Raw genomic sequence first — 7,636 nt, 5'->3', positions numbered from 1 at the left:
ACTAGTCAGTCTGGTATTAATGTAATCCTGTGAATGCCTGTCTCCTCCTCATTCTCCCTTTGACGTGCGAATGTGTGCGCGTGTGTATGTGTGTGCGCACGTGTGTGTGTACACCTCAGGTAGTATGTTGTACGGGTTAGAGGTGTTCAGCCCCTTTATGTGTGCATGCAGTGGTGTGTATGTGTCCTGTGCTACAAATGTGTGTGTGCGTGTGGGTGGGTGTCTGTGACGTGCTCTCCTGTTGTCTTGTTAAATGCCAAAACATCTTATGAAGAAATTAAACTCCCTCTTGCCTCGCTCTCTCGTACCTCTCAAGCTTATCTACGATCCTTGTATGTCAATAAAAGACTATTGAGACTACAACTGTATAGAATAAAGATATATATATATAAATATATATATACAAATAAATATATGGGAAATAACAGATAATAAAGATATATGGAAATAAACAATGAACTCTGTCATCTTGTTATCTGTAAGTTTTTGTGTTTGTCCATTCTTGTTCACAATTCGATGGATTCAAGCAATCAGGAAGTGCAGAGGGCTAGTAAGAAAGAGGCCAGGGGAACTATGAAGAGCAGAAAGGCAGAGGTATGGAGATGTCCAGGAGACTCAAAGTTGTTTTTTGGGGGGGACGGTATTTTCCTCAAAAAATTGTATGATTCACTATTTAAAATGTCTGAAATAAACAGTTTTATTTCCTTTACCTTTATGGCCACTTTCCATTTAAGACATTTTTCTTTTTATTTGCTGTCCCTCAAAAACAGAAGGTTTGAACACAATAGTGTGTAATGATCTTTCATCCCAATAACTTTGGATCAGATGGTCTCACATTTGTCTCTAAAAGTTTGGTATATGTGCCAGATACCACTTTTCTCCTGTCTGTCCAGGGGACAGTCAAGGGCGAACAGAAAAGATTAAAAACTCATGCTCAACAAAGCATTTCAAACTCCACAACATAAATCAAACTAAAGAAATCACACTTATCAGCAGAGGCAAGCATAAGGCAACAAAAGAAGATATTAACAAACATTGACAAAGACTGAAGGAAGACTAAGGCTGTAAATATACCACGAGGCAATCTGAGAAACTGGAAACACCAGGACCACAAAACACGGCTGAACTTAATCAAGGTAAGGAGACAGGGAGCAAAACAACAGACAAAGCACATGCTTATCTAAGTAAAACAGAAGCAACTAAAATAGAAATATCTAACATAGAAATAGCGACTTGACACAGGACGGAGAGCAAAGGGAGTAACGTCACAGAGAAATTGTGTCCAAGACTGGAAATCTCATGGGAACTAAAGGAAACACTTGAACACCTGGACCTAAGAGACAATAGAAACTTGAAGGAACTATTAAACCCAATAACAACCAGAAATGTAAAAATAAGCCCACAGACGAGGACATTTTTCCAGAAACCTTGTGGTTTGTTCAAAACCTAGGCCATGCTGCCACTTGCTGCCACTTTCTTTTCAGAGAGAAAAGCCTTTCTCCTGATATCCCTGTGTTAGTGTTGTTTCTATATCATTATAACAATGTTGCTCCAAGATCAACTTTGCAACTGACCAGTGATGTTGTCTGAGCATTCAGTTAGCACTAGCCTAGAAGTTAGCTAATGCTATTAACCAACAAGAGTAAACTAAATTGGGTTAACAGCAAACCCAACTTGATAATACATTTATTATATTGTATAAATTAATAAAGAAAACGCTTGAAATTCTGGCCATTTGTACCAGAAGAGAGTTTTGTGTTTTAAGATGATGCAGGAACCACACCAATACAGGAATATCAGATATATCTTTTCCTGGTAAGCCTTCCAAGCAAGTTATAGTTTTCAGTCTTTTTTGGTCTATAATTTGGGTGACTTTGCAGGGGGCTCCACTCCTTGGAAGAGTTTAGCATTGTGCTAAAATACATGTAAGTGCTCTAGGTCGAGAAAAAAAAAAGATTTTATTATCACTGCCTGGGCTGCTACTTACCCAGAAGCAGTAATGGTGTACTTAGATTTTCAAAGGTCTGCACAGAGTCATGTGAAAACCGTCTTTTTTCACATCATTGTGCAATCATCGATGAGAATCTCATCTGGAGTAGCCATGCTGGTGTGGGGAGGCTTCTTATGAGATTCCTCTGTGTGTCACTCTCTGATGACAGTCTATTCGGGTAACCGTTCAGATACAGTGTAGTGATATTTTGTAAAAAATGATATGTAGTCTTAAAGGTATTAGCACCAAAGCCCTCTGCAAGTCATCTGTTGCCGTGGGCTGTCCCAACCTGTCAGGATATTCCGAGTTTGTCTATCAAACTGTGTGCATCTGTGTGTACAATTACACAGAAGGTGACAGTTTCTTGTCATCACTGATTAATCCTGTAACTGAAATCTGCTATCAGCAGCGTTAGCTAACAGTCTGTTCACAGAGAGACACACACCAACATGAACAATAGAATATGAGGAGACACCTGTGTGTTTGATTCCTGCAATGCTGAGATGATGATTTTATTTAATCATCATCTCCACCCATCTGAGCTGTATGCATCAGATGAGTAGTTCTATAAGTGTATAGTAGTGCTGTTTGATTCAGCAAATTTTGGTAAACTTCAAGTAAAATACAAGACCAATACTTTTAAAGTATAAATGCAGCTTATATAGGAGGGAGCAGTGTCTCGTGATTTATCAGATGAATGATCATTAATTTGCAAACTGAACTGATGTGGATTGATAAGAATTTAGTGATTCTGATTCTCACTTTCAATGATCAATTATCAGTTTTCATTGAGTGCTCATTGGCCATATCAAAGACATTTTTGCATATTAATGTGCGGTCAAATGTTTGTGGAGGTATTTCCCCTCTTTGTTGTGATCAGTGCCAGGGTTGTTATTACACATAACACTTTTCTTAAAGGTAATGCAGTAAGTTACTAAAGTACCCCCAGGAGAAAGTAATTCATGACACTACTCTTTACATTAATTTTGCATTTCTCCATAAAATGACTTGGGACACATGGTCTCAAAATTACCATTTAACAACATGAACCTGAGGTTACAGTTCCTACCTTAGAAACATGAACAAGTAGAAATGGAGGCTGCAGTCTGATTCCATTTGTTACATGTTGAAGTTCATGGTCTGGCTGCTGGGCTGGGGTTGGCATTCACTATGGGCTCCTGTTAGCTTAGCATTAGCATCCTGTCTGTGCAGGTGCTTGCAAAGAGCCGAAGTTGTGTTCGCAGCAAATGTGTTTTTTTCTGCCCTGATCGAGTTTGCACTTTATCATTATTCTTTTGTTTTTTTGTCGAATAAAAATTAAAGCTAATGTCCATATGTCCTCCATGAGCACAAGTGGAACCAATAAGCGGGATTCTCTACAAGAACTTGTCTGTGAAGGTTCTCAGTCATCCAGGTCATCGTAGTCGAAGGAGTTTGCAAAGAAAAGCGTCTGGACTTCTTTAAGTTGCTTGAAGACGTTTCACCTCTCATCCGAGAAGCTTCTTCAGTTCTAAGGTCAAATGGCCGAGAGTCCCAGATTTAAACCCAGTGGGAGTATCCCCCCAATGAGGGACAAAGGACCCCCTGGTGATCCTCTAATCACATGAGTCAAGGTGTGAAAGCGGGTGTGGGACCTAATCAGCCAGGGTTTCGGGTGAGCCCATTGTGAAACCTGGCCCCACCTTGTCATGTGAAACCACCGCCTCTGTTCAAAGATGGTCGCTGTCCACTGTGAGCGACCATCTTTGAACAGAGGCGGTGGTTTACGACACCAACTGTCTGCCATCTATAATCCAGTTTTGAGTTCCCTCCCCAGACGCCTTAACGCCCACTCACATCCTGGGCCATCTGACCTCAGGAATTCACATGACAAGCTGGGGCCAGGTTTCACAATGGGCTCACCCGAAACCCTGGCTGATTAGGTCCCACACCCGCTTTCACACCTTGACTCATGTGATTAGAGGATCACCAGGGGGTCCTTTGTCCCTCATTGGGGGGATACTCCCACTGGGTTTAAATCTGGGACTCTCGGCCATTTGACCTTAGAACTGAAGAAGCTTCTCGGATGAGAGGTGAAACGTCTTCAAGCAACTTAAAGAAGTCCAGACGCTTTTCTTTGCAAACTCCTTCGACTCTACAAGAACTTCAATTCCTGTCACTAAATGTAACAAAACACACCATTCAGCTTTTCATGTATTTTGAAAGTGTTTTTTTAGAGCTGGAATGTAAATGTTCATGTTTGATGTTGTTTTTTCCTTCATAAAGAATAATTTCTTCAACACAGTTCAGTGGACTTCATACTGAACTTAGAGGATGGAAACAATCGATCGATCCTATGAAGCTAGTATTGATCCAATACCAGCATCAGCGTTGGCATTGATACTATGAAAAAGAAAATTTTGTTCATTATTTCTGTAAGCAGTTTTTCTCATTTTCCATACATCAGCCGCTCCATCTGACAAGCTTGAAATGAACTTTAAAATTAAGTTTAAAAGAAAAAAATTGCGCCTCCCTGGTCGGTTCACATGCTAAAAGCTGCGCGTCAGGCTTTCCTCCTGTATGTGCGATGGTGTGCGCTTTATTGTGGCAATTTCCTCTGAGCCCCCTCCGCCCTGGCTGATGGACACATCCTGTGTTCTGTGTCTCACCTTATCACTGCAGATCTATATTAAACAGCGCAGCACCGCCTGCGTATCCCTCCTCCCCGCTGTACCTGTCATCTCAGCATCTGCCGAGCTGCCTGTCTGCCAGCCTCCCTCACTATCAGGTGTCTATCAAGACCTCCAGCTCATTTCATCTCTTTCCCAGCGCTCGTATCTTCCTGTTTTTCTCTTTCTTATATGAATTTGGGCCAAGCGAGCCTGGGCCAGTGCGCTGTGTCTGCTCTGGGCTGCTGTCACTTTGAGAACTCCCTCACAGGATTTGATTTGCACCCTAACACTTAGTCGCAGTGGCTTTCCACTTCTTAAAGAGTAGCCGAATTTGACATATCTTTCAACTCTCCCTCAGTCATCTTTTTTTCAGAGGTTGACTCTTCTTTTCCCTGACAAATAATCCTGGCATTTACCTCTCTAACACACTCGGCCGGTCCTCTCCCTGTCTCTCCGTTCTTTTCTTCTTCTACTCAGCTTCTCCGCTGATTCTCCGATACCGTCGGTGTCTCTGAAGAACAGGAAATGAAACTCTTTTTTCCCTCCAATCTGTCGCTCCCACCCTTTATCACACAGACACCTTGATTCCCTGCAATGACTGTCTTTCCCTCCGCTAATGAACTCATTTTGCACGAATGGAGAATACCATCTTATCTCCGCACAGTGGGCCCTCTTTTACTTTCTCTCTCTCTCTCTCTCTGACACACTTTCTCTATCTGTCTCTCTTTTCTCCATTTCTCACTTCTCCTGTGTGCTTAGTTCATATAATTGTTGCCAAGATACACCGAGAGGTCCTTGATCTGTTGTCTTCTCATTATAGATGAGGAGATGAGGCAGACGGAGACCGAGCAGGGGAAGCGATGCTTAATAGACTCTCTGAAATGCATCCATTATGCTTGAATTAAAATATATGTAGAGGTGGAAGTGTTTGAGATGTGCAAAATAGCCTTAAACAGAATGGGAAAACATTTTACCTAATGTTGAGTGCCCCTGAGGTGGCTGCGGCAGGGAATTGACTCTATATAAATAAAAGTTGTCCATCTTAAACAAGAAAACTCATATTTTTAGCATGCATTTCATGCATTACAATGGACATCAGGTGTTCCTCCTGCACCGCCATTCTGCATGGAGAAGTATATGGAAGAAATCCATAGGATCAGAGTCCAAACTGAGCAGATCAGTACATGACCACACAAAAAGGCTCATATACTGGAGGATAATTAAAGAGTTAAGGTTCAAAATTCCTACTTGTAACCATAAAAAGGTCATAGGTCACAGGTCAAGGTCATAAACAGGATAACAGCATAACAAATAATCCATGGAAAGAGCAGAGCTAAGAACATGAAACTGTCCTATCATACACAAGGAAATCAACACATGAGGACTGCAACAAACACTGGGAAATCACTGGAAGGTTGGTAAGGGATTGCAGGCTTGATACTGACGCTTTGAGCTTAGGAAATGCAGATGTTTCAGAACACTGCTCAGAAGTGTGGTTCAAAACACCCACTTCATGCGACCGTGGCTAATTGAGGTCTTGGTGAGTTTCACCCCAGAAGGCTTACCTGCTGCTTCTAGGTTTGACTGACAGAGTGTAGAAAAAAACCTAATGACACTGCAGACTCACAGGAAGCTTTAGAGTCATGAGCAGCAGCATAAGCAGGAGAGGCAACAACAACCACAGCCAAAGTTTGTGGGCACTTTTTGACAGGCAAGTTGGTGTAAGCCGTCGTACCCACGGTGCAATTGCTGATGGCACAGAAGAGTTCAAAACATACCTGAATGATGCATTCGCTCTAAAGACACATGATCCACTTGTTTCTTGGCAGGAACGATGAGCTGTATAACCACATTATTATATCTTGGCAAAAAATAAATAAATATTGCCAAAAGTATTTGCTTGTCTGCCTTCACACAGATATAAACTTAAGAGACATTTTTAACATAGGGAATGTGTTTATGGAATTTTTGTTCATTCTTCCAGAAGCATATTTGTGAGGTCAGACACCAATGATGAACGAGAAGGCGTTACATGCGCCTCAGCATCTGCTGACCTCGCTCTGTGATTTTACGTGGACTCCCACTTTGTGGATGAGTTGCCGTCGATCCCAATCACTTCCTCTAACAACTGACTGTGGAATATTTAGTAGTGAGGATTTTTCATGACTGGACCTGTTGCACACGTAGCTCCTATCACAGTACCATGCTGGACCTGTGACCATGGAAGAGACTAGAACACCTAAATTCAATGATTTGGAACGGTGAATGAATACTTTTGTCAGTATTGTCAGTATGTGACTGGGGTAAGAGCAGCTATTGTTAGGCACTGGTTTCCTACGTACCAGTGAGAGAGGCGAGTCAGAGAGATGTTTTCAGTGCTGGTTGTTCGTCATTGTGTCAGGATAATTGCACAAAAATTACCAAGATGCATTTCTTGGGAATGAGTGTTAGTAACATGTTTTCTCCCACAAAAGAAAATTTCCTAAAGAGAGCCCCATCAAAAAGTTTAGATCCTCAAAATTATTATCCACTGTTGTATTGCTGAAGAAATAATATTTATTTATATATCCAACAAAGGGACCGTGTTCATCACAAAAATCCACAGCAGAGAAAAATGGAAATAAAGGAACACTGGAATTAAAAGTAATTAAAAAAGTTGGGAAGAAAAAAACATACAAATTTGACAAATTACCAAAAAGAGCAGGGAAAATTTATGACAGTGTATTGAATAAAAGCAGACCTGGTGCTAATTAAACACCTGTGTAAGTAGGTATTCTATAGGTGGCTTTAAAAGAATCCACAGATAGAAAAATTCTAAGGCGGAAAAAAACAAAACTGGAGAGATGTATAATGTAAAGAAATGTTTCATTTATATGGCACCTTTCAAGACAAAGATAGCAAAGTGCTTTGCAACAAAAATACGTGGTGGCTGAAGGAGAGAGGCACTAAGTTATGCACATTCATATGCTGAAGCACAGTTCAGGACAAAGACCCA

The sequence above is a fragment of the Oreochromis niloticus genome, linkage group LG14 (genome assembly GCF_001858045.2).
Source record: "Oreochromis niloticus isolate F11D_XX linkage group LG14, O_niloticus_UMD_NMBU, whole genome shotgun sequence".
Taxonomy (NCBI): domain Eukaryota; kingdom Metazoa; phylum Chordata; class Actinopteri; order Cichliformes; family Cichlidae; genus Oreochromis; species Oreochromis niloticus.
This window is presented reverse-complemented; position numbering follows the sequence as displayed.